We start from the raw sequence: 16,989 nt of genomic DNA, 5'->3' as shown, positions 1-16,989 counted from the left end.
AAATAAGGAATAGTTTAGTGAAAGGAGAGCTCACCATTAGGAGGGTGGAATGCAGAAACAACTGCCAACTTTGAGGCTGGGCACGTCGCAGCTGCCTACAGTCGCTTTTCAAGGAATTTACAATAAGAAATGGAAATACAATATTCATTAAATTAAAGGTCTGTAGGGAAAATACTAGAGTTTGGGAAACAGAGAAAACCTAGAAAATTGAACTGTATGTCACAGGAAAAAAACTGTGACATAGAGAATAAAAATATTCTCTAGAGGAATCTACTACACTCCATGTTCCTAAATCTTTACTACCCATGCCAAGCCCCTGTCTAAATTTCTCCATTCAGAACATGTAACCACAAGTGAAGCAGAGAGAAGTCTCTAGATTTAGAGAAATGGAGTACATAAATTTTTCCACTGTATCACAGGAGACACTCCTGGAAAAGGCACTCTCGAATCTGGTCAATGTAAGGAAAGGTGCTCAGAAGTTAGGCCATGGTTGCTCTCAGTTACATCATCATTAGCCCATGCCTGAAAAATCTCTTGTAACCTGGAGAGCCCTAGCCTCATCTGTGATGTCACAAGTTTTGTCCTGACAGCAACTGCCTCTCAGATATTCTTTCAGTAACTCTATGGTTTACTAATTGGCCTCTAATACAAAGTAAATAGCCATTTGGGAGTGAGAAGAAAGAGGGTAAAAAGAACAGTGATGGGGAGAAAAAAGTTGGTCTTCTGTATTTGTATAAAAAAGATAGAAATACTTGGTCCATTGGAAAACTGAGTGAGCCCTGATTAGGGTTGAGTGGGTTTACTGAAAAGATAGCCTTTATCTGAGCTCTCTACACATGGGAATCAGGAACTGAGAGCCTCCCAGAAGCATCTGGACATCCCTGCTTGCTATGGTTCCTTGAATTCAGAGAGTTTAAATCATTAATTTCTTTATTCCAAAAGCCAGGTATTGGAAAAGGCCCAGTTGTTTCCTGAGAGCTCATGGGTTTTATAATTTTTCTGAGAAGAGCAAGGTCCTAAGGAAGAAGGGAAAGACAAGTATGGTGTCCTCAGCTCAGAGTACACACCTCCTTTTTTTGATTCCTGTAGTGCAGTTTGGGTCCGTCACTGATATCTGGGAGAGAGAATTGTTTCTAGTTGAGTCTTCATCATCTCAGTCTTTCCACTTGTATTATTCAGACAATATTCCCTGACAATTACACCTATAGATTTCTGAGTCAATAGATGTGATTAGCAGGCAGTTAACTTTTTTTTTCTCTCATTTTTTAGCAATGTTTATTGCTTTTTCTAATTGGATATTTTTATATTTACATTTCAAATATTATTTCCCTGGTTCCTGTCCATGAGATCCCTAAACAGTCCCACTAACCTTCTTCCATAACCCCTCTTACTGCCCTTTGACATTCCCGTGAAATGGGAGGCAAACCTAAGGAGGAGCAAGGGTTTCTCCTTCCATTGGGGCCCAAAAAGGCCATCCTCTTCTACCTATGCATTTGGAGCCATAGGCCTGTTTATACACAGTCTTTGAATATTGGTTTAGTACCAGAAAGCTCTGCTTAGTTGAATTGTTGTTCGTATGGGGGTTGAAAGTCCATTCAGCTCTTGTAATCTTTTCTAAACATCTACAAACATGAGGTTCATTTTCAGTTCCCTGGTTTGCCACTAGCATTCACTTCTGTATTTGACATGCTCTGGCTGTGGCTCTCATGAAAGATCTATGTCCAGTTCCTGGCAGCATGAGCTTCTTAGCTTCAACAATCCTATCTAGTTTTGGTGCTTGATTATATATATATATATATATATATATATATATATATATATATATATATATATATATATTCTTTGGAAGCTCCTACTACTAAGAATTTTGATGGAATATTTACTTGGATTCTGTGTAACTAGGTCAAGAATATAGGATCCACAAATGACAAGGCCAAATAGACTCCATCCTGTTCTTATAACCTATGGAAGTTGAGGTTTCACTGGACCTCAAGCCATTCTTCTAGCTGACCATCACCCAGAAACTGATGTTTATCCTGGTAAAGATTCATGGTAAAACATCCAAAAACCACAAGTCTTTCCCTGGGAACACAGGAAGGTTGATATTAGAGAACTGATATCTAATAGAACTACAAAACCGCATTATATAGTCCATGTTGTCCTTTGCTTAACTAATGTCTGGTTATTTATGGATAAAATAAGGATTTGGGAGTTCATCATTTGAAGGACATACACAATATTTACACTATTATATTCACTCTATAGCTGGTCCCCTTGTGTATTCAAATTTATTGCATAAAATGGAATTGGAATAATTAAAATTTTTAGTACACATGCAGGATCATATGTAATGTCCCCTATCAATGAATGTACAATCAGGAAATGTAGTACAATATTCATTCAATTAAAGGTCTGTAGGGAAAATACTGGAACTTGGAAAACGAGGACACTTAGGGAATTGAACTTTATGTCAGAGGATTGTACCTGGGAATAAAATTAATCTCCAAAAGGATCTCCTACTCTCCATGTTCCTAGATCTTTTCTACCCATGCCCAGCCCCTGACTGACTTTGTTCATTCAGAGAATGTAATCACTAATGAAGCAGAGAGAAGTCTGTAGCTTTAGAGAGATGTAGGATAAAAAGGTTTCTACTGTATCACAGGAGACACTACTGGACACGGCACCCCTGAATCTTGTCATTGTAAGGAGATCTGTTCAGCAGGTAGGCCATGGCAGTTCTCAGTGACATCATCATTAGGCCCTCTCTGAAAAATCTCTTGTATCCTGGAGAGGCGTAGCTTCTTCTGTGATGTCATAAGTGTTGTCTTGACAGCCACTGCCTCTCAGATATTCCTTCCTTATATCTATGGTTTACTAATTGGCCTCTTTTCAGAGTAAAGATCCATTTGGGAGGGAGAAAGAATAGGATGAAGACATCAGAGATGGGGAGAAGGAACCTGGCCCTCTTTCTTGGTATAACATAAAAGAAGAAATATGTGGTTCTTGGGAAAATTCCCTGGGAAGATGACTTTAGTTCTTTTGTTTTCTAGGTGCACCGAGCTCTTGGAGAAGTTGCTTAAAATCCTAAAGAAATTTGGGAAGATGGTAAAGTTTCTAGGTACCCCTTTTTAGATTCAATTGTCCTGGGGATTGTATGGCTTATGGTACATGTTTCCCAGGAAGAGTGCTAGAGCCAGATTGATTTTTAGATGTTTTAGAAGACATGGAATTTTTCTGATATACTTGGCCTAATGATTGCATAAGGTCCGAATGATTTTTTTTCGATGTGGACTTTCCCTCAGACCTTTGGAAATATAAAAAAAAAAGTTTTGCATTTTTTAAGTCTAATTTGCACAATGAAAAATCACTTTGAGCATCTTTGGACGACATGGGATGTCCAGCATTCCCTTGAGAGCATTGGTAACTTTACACATTTCCTTCGTCATTTTTTGAATATTCCAAGGCCCTTTGGACAGATAGAGAAGGTGTGGGACTCACCTAAGGAGTAGTTGTAGATTTTGGTGTCTCTTTTGCAGGAGAAGTCACAAGATCCCTTTTGGCAGAAGGGGGAAGGTTGAAACTGTCTTCCTTAGAGGAGAAATTTCTCAAGACTCCATCAGAAGGAACAAATCTTAACCCTTTGTTTCTAGAAACTGGATGCCTGTAGCACATTTTTGTAGAGGGAGAATGTCGACTATTTCTCTCCAGAGAGGACATGTGAAAAAAATCTACTTGGGTACATGAGGTAGTTGTAAAGCATGCTGTTCAGATGTAGTAGATCCTAAGATATCCTTCTCAGGTGAGGAAGGTCTTAATGTACCATGTATATGTTTAGAAATCCTGACTGACGTCAGAATGGGGTTTAGGTATTAGAGCTACCTCTGAAGATGTGACCTCTCCTAGAGCATCATGGACATATGTGAGGTGGCTGAGAGCCTCATGAACAGATAAAGATGTTTCTAGATATTGTTGTGTAATTGAGGAAGTTCCAAGAAAAGATTTCTTCTGCTGGAGAAGAAGAAACAGACTTTCATATAGAAGTGTCAGGTTCCCTAGCCTCCTTGACAGGCAAAACAGGTTCGAAGGCCCCTTTAGAAGTTTAGGTAAAATCCAGAGCCTTTGAGGTATTAGGTAAAATCAGAGCCTGGGACTGATTGTGGGTATAAAGTAGGACTGGAAACCCTTTATGCATACTTGGAAGAGTGTACCATCTTCTGTAGTTGGGGAAGATGGCTGATCTTGAGTCGATAAGGAAGTTCCCATAGCCTCCTGTGAAGTTTGCGGAGGTCGTATGCATTCTTTTACACAAATGGAATCCAAGGAATCACTTTCCTCAGATGTCGAGGATGGTACAGACACTGGTGTTTGCCTATCATGTTCCCCTACTCCACGTTCACATATGCTTGATCCATAACCTTCTCTACAGAAGGAATATGTCCTAGAACATCTTTTGTACATGTGTCACATCCACAAGACGTTTCTCTAGATGAGGCTGTGGGTAGAACTCCTTTAGTAGATATTTTCATTCCACAGACTCTTTATGAGATAGAGTACTACTCAGAGACTCCTGCTCAGTTTTGGGAAATTCTAGCATCTCTGATGTATATCGGGAAAATTTTGGAGCCTCTCCTTTTTTGAAAGAATGACCTAGAGTACCTTGCGTAGGTAGGAGATGATTTATCTCCTCTGCACATTGTATTAATATGGCGTTTGTATGGCTCATTGACTGTGTGTTGTGATAAACTTGGCTCTTTTGTGCCTGATGAAAAGTCAGTAGGCTTGTTTTGGGTGGTAAACGGTATTTGAATAATTCTCTGTTGTATAGGGACATTGGAAGTTCTGGGGGTGATGGTGAGGGTGCTAGGTCACATTTTTTATATGCCAAAGGCATTCGAGTCCCTTGGGTGGACTCAAAATTTTTTACCACATCTTGCGTGGGTGTGGAACTCTCAAAAGTCCCTTCTGAAACTGGCAATGATCCTTGATCTAATGGTGTACATGCAGAATGCTTTGTCTCTGCTTGGGCTGGTATGTTTATTATGAGGTTCACTTGGGGAATTGTGACTGCATTTTGTCGCCCTTGGAACATAAGAGCTGATTTAAGCCCATTTTTTTAATAGTGGAGGATTTTAAAGATCCTCTTTGTTTAATAGGGAAGTAGTGAAATCCCCTTTGTCAGCAGGATCAGGTTTCAAACTCTCTTTACCCGAAGCAGATCATAAAGAACTTCCTTGGAGATGGGGGACATCTTTGACTGTCGTTATGAGTGGACATAGCTCTCTGCCCTGCTTTAGAAGCTGTGGAAGGTATTTAAGTCTCCCATGGAGAGGGGGCAGGACTTATTCCATTTGTGGAATATGAGAAATCACTGAGATTACCTTTAAGAGAAGAAGTTTTACAGCCCTCTTTGTCTGATGGGTCCTGTTGTACCTCCCCTTGACCAGGAGGGCCTCCAAAGATACACTTTGGAGGAGAATTGGAAAGATTGGAGACCTGTAGGATAGGGAATGAACATTTGAAAATCATTTGGAAACACTTTTGGACAGAGAGCTGATCACCCAGAATTGTGGGCAATATGACACCTCAGTGAAGCAGAGACTGCCACTTCTGCCCAATTGTGCCCACATTCCTAGCCAAAGAGGAAAACTGCAGAGTGTCTTTGGACACATGAATATAGGAGCAGTCATGCTGCAGGAGCCCTGCAGTCCAAACTGCACTTTGACCTGAACTGGTCCAAACCTCATCCTACACCCAAATCTCCTGTGGGGTGGAAAATACTTAGACCATCAGAGGAACATAAACCCCTGAGAACTCTGCTCACATTCCTGACTCAGGAAATAAAACCACCAAGCTCCATCTGGGCCTCCTGTGCATAGGGACCTAGTAGTAGTAGGGCCAGGACAGTTATGGTTGCTGCCCTCATGGAGAGCTGAAAATGCCCTAGGAGTGACTTCAGGCCTGAGACGAGAGGAGAAACCAACATTTGTGCTCCAACTGTCCTGCCTGATGGACTCAGGACACAAAAAGACCGTATTTCCATTGGGACCAGGCAGTTCAGTTTCCAGTTTGCACCTGAACCTTGTGGATCCTAACCCAGAACTCCCTGCTCCTAGATGCTGTGGGAGAGAGAGCTGATCACCCAGGACTGCAGGCTATACTGATACTACAGGGCAGGAGAGACTGAAACTTTTGACCAACGTTGCCCACATCTCTGGCCCAAGAGGATCCTTCATAGTGCCTCTGGACACCTGGACACCGGAATATAGGAGGAGTAAAGCTGCAGGACCACCATGTTACAGACTGTGCCTGGATCTGAACTGAACTGTTCAAACAGCTCTTTCATCCAAATCCTGAGGGTGGGGGAACTAGAATTTCAGAGGAGCAGACACTCCTGGTAAACCAGAGGAGACTATTCTCTGCCCAGATTCCTGACTCAACAGGAAAACCCCTTGGGCCATCTGTACAACACTCCCACAGAGGAATCTAGGAGAAATAGGTGAAGGTCCTGCTTGTTCCTAACCACAGGACTGAAAGCCAGTGGACAGGAGAAACTACTCGACTGAGAGCAGAATACTCTGTTCCCGTAACTGGCTAAAAGAAAACAGGAAAACAAGTCTACAGCAGTCGTGACAAATGAGACTACAGGATGGTCAAGCCCCTGTCAGAAAGAATTAGGCAAGCTAACTCCAGAGACAACCTGATGGTGAGAGGAGAGCACAGGAAAGCAAGCAACAGAAATGAAGAATGCTTTGGCTCATCAGAGACCAATTCTCCCACCAAAGCAAACACTGGATATTCAAACACACCAGAAAATGAAAATCTAGATTTAAAATCTCATTTTATCATGACAATTTAGGATGATAAGAAGGTCATAAATAAATCCTTTAATAAAATACAGGACAACAGAAGTAAACAACTAGAATCCCTTAAAGAGGAAATACAAAAATACCTTAAAGAACTACTGGAAAAACAACAAAACAGGAGAAGGAATTAAACAAAACCATCCAGGAGTAAAAATCGAAATAGAAACAATAAAGAAAGCAGGAAGGGAGACAACCCTGAGAATGAAAACCAAGGGTAGAGACCAGTAGTCATAGATGCATGAATCACAAACAGGATACAAGAGATAGAGGACAGAATCTCAGGAGCAGAAGATTCCATAGAAAACATTCACACAACTGTCAAAGAAAATGTAAAACAGAAAAAGCTCCTAGCCCAAAACATACAGGAAATCCAGGAAACAATAAGAAGCTCAAAGCTAAGGATCACAGGTATAGAAGAGAGTGAAGACTGCTAGCATCTAGGGACAGTAATATCTTCAACAAAATCATAGTAGAAAACTCCGTAACCTAAAGAAAGAGATGCCCATGAACAGATAAGAAGCCTAAAGAACTCTAAATAGATTGGACCAGAAAATAAAATCCTCCCCTCACATAATTGAGAAAAAAAAACCAAATGCAAAAAACAAACAAAAATCTTAAAAGCAGTAAGGGAAAAGGTCAAATAACATATAAAGGCAAACCTATCAGAATTACACCAGACTTCTCATCAGAGTCTATTGAAGCTAGAACAGCCTTGACAGATGTCACACATATCCTAAAAGAAACAAATGCCAGCCCATGTTAATGTGTCCTGAAAAACTGTCAATTAACATAGATAGAGAAACCAAGATATTCCAAGACAAAACCAAATATATACAATATTGTTCTACATATCCAGTCCTACAAAGGATAATAAATGGCAAAGTCCAACACATGGGGGCAAGTAAAACCATAGATAAGGAAAGAAATTAAACTTTTCGCACCAAAACAGAGAAGAGAAGCACACAAACACAAACTAACCTCAAATTACGAAAATAACAGAAAGCAACCATCACTATTCCTAAATAACTCTAAATATCAAGGAACTCTATTCCCCAATAAAAGGACACAGATAACAAACTGGATATTGAATGAGGACCCAGCATTTTGCACTACAGGGAACACTGCTCAGAGAAAAAGACAGACATTACCTCAGAGTGAAAAGCTGGAAAACAACTTTCCAAGCAAATTGTGTGAAGAAGCAAACTGGAGTAGTCTTTCTAATATCAAATAAAATCGACTTTCAGCCAAAAGTGATCTAAAAAGATAAGGAAGGAGACCTCATATTCATCAAAGCAATAATTCACCAAGATGAACTCTAAATCATAAATATCTATGCTCCAAATAAAAGGGCATCAGCATAAATAAAAGAAACCTTACTAAATCTCAAAGCATACATTGCACCTCACACAATAAGAGTAGGAGATTTCTACAGCCCACTGTCATCAATGGACAGATCATGGAAACAGAAATTAAGCAGAGACATAGACAAACTAAGAGAAGTCATGAATCAAATGGACTTAACAGATAATTACAGAAAATTTTATCCTAAAGCAAAAGGTACTCACCACCTCATTGCACTTTCTCCAAAATTGACCATAATTGGTCATATAAAAGGCCTCAACAGATCAGAGAGGTAGAAATAATTCCATGCATCATATCAGTCCACCACTGGCTAAAGCTTGTCTTTAATGACAATAAGGAAAGAATGCCCACATATACGTGGAAGTTAAACAATGCTTTACTCAATGATAACCGGGTTAAGGAAGAAATAAGGAAAGAAATGAAAGACTTCTTAGAATTTAATGAAAATGAAGTTACAACATACCCAAACTTATGGGACACAATGAAAGCTGTGCTAAGAGGAAAACACATAGCTCTGAGTGCCTGCAGAAAGAAACAGGAGAGAGCATAAATCAGGAGCTTGACAGCACACCTAAAAGTTCTACAACAAAAAGGAAGGTAATACACCCAGGAAGAGTAGAAGGCAAGAAATGATCAAACTCAGAACTGAAATCAACCAAGTAGAATCAAAGAGGACCATAGAAAGAATCAAAAGAACCAAAAGGTGGTTCTTTGAAAAATCAACAAGATAGATAAACCCTTGGGCAGGATAACGAGAGGACACAGGGAGTGTGTCCAAATTAACAAACTCAGAAATGAAAAGGGAGACATAACTACAAAATCAGAGGAAATTAAAAAAACCCTCAGATCCTACTACAAAAGTCTATATTCAACAATACTTAAAAATCTGCAGGAAATGACAATTTCTAGACAGATACCAGTTGACAAAGTTAAATCAGGAACAGGTAAACTATTTAAACAACCCCATAACTCCTAAGGAAATACAAGCAGTCATTAGAGGTCTCCCAACCGAAAAGAGTCTGGGTCGAGATGTGTTTAGTGAAGAATTCCTTATTTATAATAGCCAGAAGCTTGAAAAAACCAAATGCCCTTCAACTGAGGAATGAATGCAGAAAATGTGGTACATCTACACAATGGAATATTACTCAGCTACCAAAAGCAATGACTTTATGAAGTTCTTAAGCAAATGGATGGACTGGAAAATATCATGCTGAGTGAGGTAAACCAATCACAGAAATACACAAAAGGTATGAACTCATAGATAAGTGGCTATTAGCCCAAATGCTTGAATTACACTAGATGCACAGAACACATGAAACTCAAGAAGGATGACCAAAATGCGAATGCTTCACTCCTTCTTTAATTGGGTACAAGAATACCCTTGGCAGGGAATAGAGGCTAAGATTAAAACAGAGACAGATGGAACACCCAATCAGAGCCTACCCCACATGTGGCCCATACATATACAGCCACCTATTTAGACAAGATGGATGAAGCAAAGAAGTGCAGGCCGACAGGAGCTGGATGTAGATCTCTCCTGATTGACAGAGCCAGAATACAGCAAATACAGAGGTGAATGCCAGCAGCAAACCACTGACCTGAGATCAGGACCCACGATGAAGGAATCAGAGAAAGAACTGGAAGAGCTTGAAGGGGCTCGAGACCACATAAGAACATGTCAAGCAACCAGAGCTTCCAGGGACTAAGCCACTACCCCTAAGGACTATACATGGACTGACCCTAGACTCTGACCTCATAGGTAGCAATGAATATCCTATTAAGAGCACTAGTATAAGGGGAAGCGCTTGGTCCTGTCAAGGTTGAACCCCCAGTGAACATGATTGTTGGGGCGGGAGCTGAAAATGGGGGGGATGGGGCGGGGAACACCCATATAGAAGAGGGGGGTTAGGGGGATGTTGGCCTGGAAACCGGGTAGGGGAATAACATTCAAAATGTAAATAAGAAATACTCAAGTTAATAAAGATAAAAAAATTAATGTGAACAGATAAACAGATACCGGTTTTCAGTTCTTCATAATTTCAAGAAGAACCTTAAAGAGAATATATAATGTTCCAGAGATAAAATACGGGAATTTAAAATAGCCGGCATAAATATGTTGTTAAAATTTTCTCCCTTCTGTTATCTAATAATTCTGACTATTCGTGCTATGAATGAAAATATGGTTGTATAATGTCTATCAATCCCCAAAGCCTGAAACGTTGTGAAAAAGTTTCGTATTTCTCCCTACCGTGGGTCTTTGGTCACCATCCTTTTCATTGCCCATCTAAATTCTCTGTAGATCAAGTAAATCAGAGGACTACGTGAGGATGTCACTCTCATGTAGAAGACCAAGAAACTGTCTGTACTTGCATGTATTTGCTCTTGGGCGCATGCAAATAAAACTTTCAGTTCCAAGAAGAAAACATGGCCATCCAATGGGACCCCCGTTAACCAAAATCTTTCTTTCTGCCATCAGTGAACATTAGCACACTGGTAACAACGCAGACTATAATATAAAGGAATAATCCTGTAATAATAATAATAATAATAATAATAATAATAATAATAGTAACAATAATAATAATAATAATAATAATAATAATAATAATGGAATAATGCCCTGAGGGATCACGGACTAAGGAAATATCATGTTGAGCCGTGTTTTTCTAGGCATATTGTATCCATGAAAGCAAATTTCCTCACCCATGAAAATCACGCACCCTGTCACGGGTTCACAGAGAGAGTTGGGAACCAGAGTGGTCTTTTCTTAGGACAAGAGAATCTTCGCCAACCTTCCAAATGGAAAACCAATCCAGACAGTCTGTGTGAGGATGGTTAGCTTATGCATGACTAACACACACACACACACACACACACACACCACACACACACACACACACACACACACACATCCCCCCCACACACACATGCACACACACACATGCACACACACACATGCACACAAACACACATGCACACACACACACAAACACACATATACACACACACACATATCTCTGATGTAAGCTTCTTAGAGTGTCCAGGTGCACACCATGTATAAAAGGATGAAGTGGTCCCAGGAACCAGTCGGTCAGCAGAATCTAGGTCTGCCTGCAAGTAAGTTAGGGTTCCTCCAAGGAATTCAGTGTCACAGCTCTTTTAGAAGTTATTCGGGGATGCGCTGTGTGCATATATTTTACTCAGGGTGAGCAAGGGCTACACAAACCTTTGAGAGCATGAAGGGGTATTCGGGTGCATTTACATTGATGGAGGCCTCATTTGGTTGAGCTTTTTAATCTCTGTCCCATCCTCAGTCTGTTGTTCAGGGATCTCCATTTGACCTCCTCAGACACAGACTCCACTGAATGTGCCCCATCCCCACCCCTGAGGTCTTGCTTTCTCGATATCAAAGGATTTTAGGTTCCGACTATGCATTCTCCATCAGATTACATCCTCAGGAAGGTGGCCTTCTAGATGCCATGAATTAACCAGTGCATCGAGTTTCTGCATTAACCCGTATGTCCCCTAATTTTAGCAGGTTCTCTCTGCAAAGCGCTATCCCTCCATCTTCCCCACCGAACCTCTGCTTCTGTCCTCAGACGCCCTCACTCACCCACAGAATCTGTTCGAGTTTTCCTTTCAGAGAGGTCGATGCTTTCCCCCTCACCGGCCTTCTCCTTTCCTATGTCCTCTCTGCATTTAAGGATTGTAGATAAAGTACGATTTAACTCACAGCTGATACTGATACCATCCGTAGGTAAACGCCAGCCATGTTTGTGTCTCTATGTCTCAGCTCCGTCTCGGGCTATTTTTTTTTTTCTAGTTTCATCTATTTTCCCTGAAGCTTGATGATATCATGCCCCATCCCTATGATATCATTCCCCCACCCCCATGATGTCATGCCCCTCTCCATGATGTCATGTCCCACCCGTACGATGTAATGCCCCACCTCCATGATGTCATGCCTGTGCCCCTTGCTAGAATGGTTGCATCTATTCACCAGGTAACATTCTGAATGCTGTCCTGTCACCACACTCCTCCCCGCTCCCAGCATTTACAGTCCCTCTTTCTATCCTCTCCCCTTCTTCTCTGAGAGAGTGGAGGACCCCTCTCAGTGCACCCTCTCCCCTGGCACATCAAGTCTCTGCACGACATGGTTCATCATCTCCCACCAGGTCCTGAAAACCCAGCCCGGGTAGGAGGACAGGATCCACAGACAGGCGACGGGTTTAGTGAACCCACGTGAAGACCACTGTGCTCCTCTGCCTCTCTCAGTCCTTCCCTCAGCTCTTCAGTGAGACTCACTGAGCTCCATCTGATATTTGTCCATGAGCCTCTGCTTCTTTGTCAGTCGGCTGCTCGGTGGAGCCTTGCAGAGCACAATAATGATACTTCCCGTCTGCAGACACAAGAAAGGACCATTAATAATGTAAGTGTTTCCCGTTTGCCCGTAGGATAAGTCTCTGATCCGGCCACTTATCCTTTGGCTATTCGCTCATTTCCTCTTCGATCTCTGTCCCTGTGTCTATAATAGAGAGGGCAATTTTTGGGTCAAAATTTTGGGGGTGGGTTTGTGTCCTTATCCTTTCACCTTGGGTCCTCCGTGGCTACGGAAAGAGACCATTTCAGTATCCGTATCCCCACTGCTACATGTCTCAGCTAAAGTCAACCTCATGGACCCCAGGGTAGCCTCACCGATCCCAGATTGCAGGCAAATCAAAGACATAGCACCCACCCTGGACAGTCACTGATTTCAGTTTATTCTCTTGGCCCTCTGTCCCTCTTGCCTGTCTCTCCCATGAAATGATTCTCAAACCCCATTTCCCTTCCCATCCCCACATCCACCCAATCCTTTCCTTCCATCTGCCTCCTCTCATTATTTTATTCCTACATCTGAGTGAAATTCAAGCATTATTCTTGGTTTTTTCTTCATGTTTAGCCTTTTTTGGTTCCATAGATTGTAGTGTGTGAATTCTGTACTTCATGGCTAATACCCTCTTTTAAGTGAGCATGTACATGTTATTTTGGGTCTCAGTTACCTCATTCAGAACAATACTTTCTAATTCCATGTATTTGACCACATCTTCCCAATGTCCTTATTTTCAAAGATTCATAGTACTCCATAGAGTAAATGAACCACATTTTCCGTAGCCATTCTTTGGTTGAGGTGCTTCTGGGTTATTTCTATTTTCTGCTCATTATGAAGAAAGCAGTTAGAAATCTTATGGAGCACATGTCCTTGCGGTATGGCAGACGTCTTTTCAGATATAAGGCCAGGAGTAGTATAGCTGGGTCTTTAGAAAGAATATCATCATTTTCTCAGAATCCACTGGATAGATTTGCAAAGTCATTATTCGGATTTGATCTTCCCACAGCAAATGTTATTTGTATCCTGATTTTTATCTGCTTCCTAAAAGGATGTTACCACTGACTAGACCTCTGTCATGGAATAAGGAGATCACATATGAACCTTCTGTACATTTTAATTGTTCCGTAAATGCTAGAGCCTATGACGGGGGCAAGAGGGGAAAGTTGATACTAGAGGGTTGAGGGTGGGGTTAGGTAGAGAGGCAGAAGAGGATAAGAGAGGTATAGTATTATTACCGTATAATAATATAATATACTAACCTAATATATTAATGTTATTTATATTTTATCATGATATTTATATATAATAATTTAATATATTAATATAATATATTAATATTTATTTTATATTATCATAATGTTGATACGTAACAATTTAATATGTTAATATAGTATATTAATATTAATTATATTATTATAATGTTAGTATATAATAATTTAATATTAACCTATTATAATATTTTATATATGTACATATACACACACACACACACACACACACACACACACACATATATATATATATATATATATATATATATATATATATATATATATATATTGAATGATCTGTAATTCCACTAAGTTAACTCCTAGTGGACCTCACACATTAATGGGAAATGCTGAGGGCAGAATATTTTTTTTCAGTTCGGTTTGCTTACATGTTCGATCACTTTGATGGGTTTTCATAGTTTGATCCACTCCTGAAGCCTCAGGAGAAAGCTTACATGATCGCAGTAAATGGCGGTTTTGATATGCCCTTGCATATCATTTTCGAGCATTTTCCCTAGTATTTTTTCCACCAATGTTCATAAGGGCAATTCATCTGAAATTCTATCTTTGTTGAGTCGATTTAGGTGTCAGGGCGACAGTGGTGTCATGGAATCAGTTTGGCATTTTCCTCCTGTTTCTGTTTTTTTGGAGTAGGTTGAGAATTCTTGGAAAATTTTGTAGGAGTCTGCACTCAAGCAATCGGGACCTGGGGCTCTTGCTTGGGGGGGGGGACTTAATTAATGTTTGTGTCCCTTTAGGTGATGTAGAGCTATTTGCATAGTTTATCTTACCTGAATTCACCTGTGGTCAGTGTAATCAGTCTACACAATCATCTACTTCATTCAGAGCTTCTAATTTGGAGACAGAGGGTTTTTGAAGTGAGACCTAATGATTCTGTGACATTCATCAGTGTCCATTGATACAGCTCCCTGTTCATTTCTGATTTTGTTATTTGGATGCTGTCTCTCCACCTATTACATTATCTGTCTGAGGATTTGTCTGCCAGGTCGATGTTCCCAAGGAACAAGCTCTAATTTTTTTTGATCTTTGTATTCACTTTGTTTCTGATGGATCACTTTCACCCCGAGTCTGATCATTTCTTGCTGTCTCCTTCTTTAATATGTATTTGCTACTTTTATTTTAGAGATTTAGTGTGTGCTGAGAAGTTGCTTGTGTCAAATCTCTGGTTTCTTTATGAAAGTACCCTGTGCTGCATATGCATGTTCCTCTTAGCACTGCTTTTATGTCCCTTAAGTTTGGAGAAGCTGTGCCTTCATTTTCATTAAATTCTAGGAACCCTTTTTGTTTTTCATGTCTTCTCTGACCTGGGGATTCTTCAGTTGCGAGCTATTGAATTTCAATGAGTTTATACATTTTTTCTTATTGTTGAAGTCCAGTTTTAATCCATGGTGATCTGAGAAGATCCAATGGTTAGCACAGTCTTTCTGTATCTGTTATGGGTTGTTTAGCGAGGGAGAGTTTAGGTCAGTTTAGGATAAAGTTCCATGAGGTACTGAAAAGAGAGTGTGTACTTTTGTGTTCGTGTGAACTATTCTGTAGATATCAGTGAGGTCAGTTTAATTGAACCCCGTGTCAGTTATATTATTTATTTTTTTAAATTTCTGTTTCAAAGGCCTGCCCTTGGTGAGAGTGGGACATTGATGTTCTCCACTATTAATATGTGAGGTTCGATGTGATATTTAAGTTTCAGCAATATTTCTCTCACCAATATTGCTGCTTTTTCTTTGGCATATAGATGTCTAAAATCGAGATGCCATTTTGGTGGATTATTCCTCTGATGCATATGAAGTGTCCTTCCACATCTCTTTTGATAACTTTTGGTTGAAAGTCTGATTTGCTGCATGTTAGAATGGTTACATCATCTTTTTTCTTATGTCCATTTGCTTGGAAAACTTTTTCCAACTACTTAGTCTGAGGTTGAGTCTATCTCGGTTGTTGGATTGTGTTTCTTGAGTGCAACAGAAGGATGGTCCTGTTTTTAAATCTATTGTGTTAGCCTGTGTCCTTTTACTGTTGAGTAGAGGCCATTAATGCTTAAAGGTGTTAATGAGAAGTGATATTTATTTCATGCAATTTTGATGTTGTGGAAGCAGGGTTTTTTTGCTTGCATCCTTTTTATTTTTTGTTTTCTTGATTGGGATGTTTGAGTGTGTATGTGAGTATTAGATATGTTCTGTAGGGTGCATGGTTTTTTTGTTTGCATGTTTTTTGTTTGCATGTTTTTTGTTTTTTGTTTTGTTTTTTGGTAGATGTTAGAGTATTCATGTGAATATGAGATCCCTTCTGTAGGTTATGCTGTGTAATTATTAATATCTAGTGGGAGGCAGTGATGGTTCAATTTCTGAAAATGCATCAATATAATCCAGGATATAATGAAACTGAAAGAAAAAAAAATCACATAATAATCTCGTTAGATGCTGAAAAAGCTTGCAAAAATATTCCAAACCCCCTTCATGTTAAAAAATGAGAGCGACCAGGGATACTAGTTCTATGCAGAAACATAATAGAGGCAACAGACAGCAAGCCGGTACCCAACATCAACTTAAATGGAAAGAAACATAAAGCAATTCCATTAAAGTCAAGGACCATGTAAGGATGCCCACACTCCCTACTCTGTATAGTATTTGAAATACTATCCAGGGTGAAAGCATGGTTCAAATTTGGTTCTGACATGGAGTATGGCCAAGGCCTGTGAAGGACGAATGACACAGAGCTTTAGAACTCCTGGGGTATGGCACACTCTTCAGCACAGTCTCGTTGGACCTTGGTGAGGCAGGAACCCAAGGAGGACTTCATGCAGAGTGTCGGTCAGTTATTGTACTCATATCTCTCTTAATCTAAGAAGTGCATGAAAATCCTCATGGAGTTTCCCACCACTCAGAGGGCAGCGCCATTGGAATTTGCAATAACAGTGGTCAAGGTCTTTTAGGAATTGCCTCTGGGGCAGATCAGTGCTTCCATCATTGCCCGAGGAAATGTAGTATGGTCAGCGACGACCACCAACCTTAAAACGCATTTGGATAAGTAAATAGTTTGTGAAGCTGGTTAAGATGTTGTCCCTACTGACTCTGATGTAAAACACAATTTATGTAACAATTTGATG

General features: G+C 40.1%; 1 long non-coding RNA gene across 1 annotated transcript in view; it reads left to right on the top strand.

Annotated features, from left to right (window-relative positions):
- Positions 1-16,989, top strand: part of LOC147998015 (uncharacterized) — a 268,242-nt gene that overhangs the window by 21,541 nt on the left and 229,712 nt on the right. The window contains exon 2 of the long non-coding RNA XR_015647439.1: positions 3,051-3,118. This is a non-coding gene — a long non-coding RNA (uncharacterized LOC147998015). The remainder of the gene's footprint in view (positions 1-3,050; positions 3,119-16,989) is intronic.

Source organism: Rattus norvegicus, chromosome Y, assembly GCF_021556685.1.
Source record: "Rattus norvegicus strain SHRSP/BbbUtx chromosome Y, alternate assembly SHRSP_T2T, whole genome shotgun sequence".
NCBI lineage: Eukaryota > Metazoa > Chordata > Mammalia > Rodentia > Muridae > Rattus > Rattus norvegicus.
The sequence above is the reverse complement of the archived record's forward strand: the minus strand, read 5'-3'. Positions and strand labels throughout refer to the sequence as shown.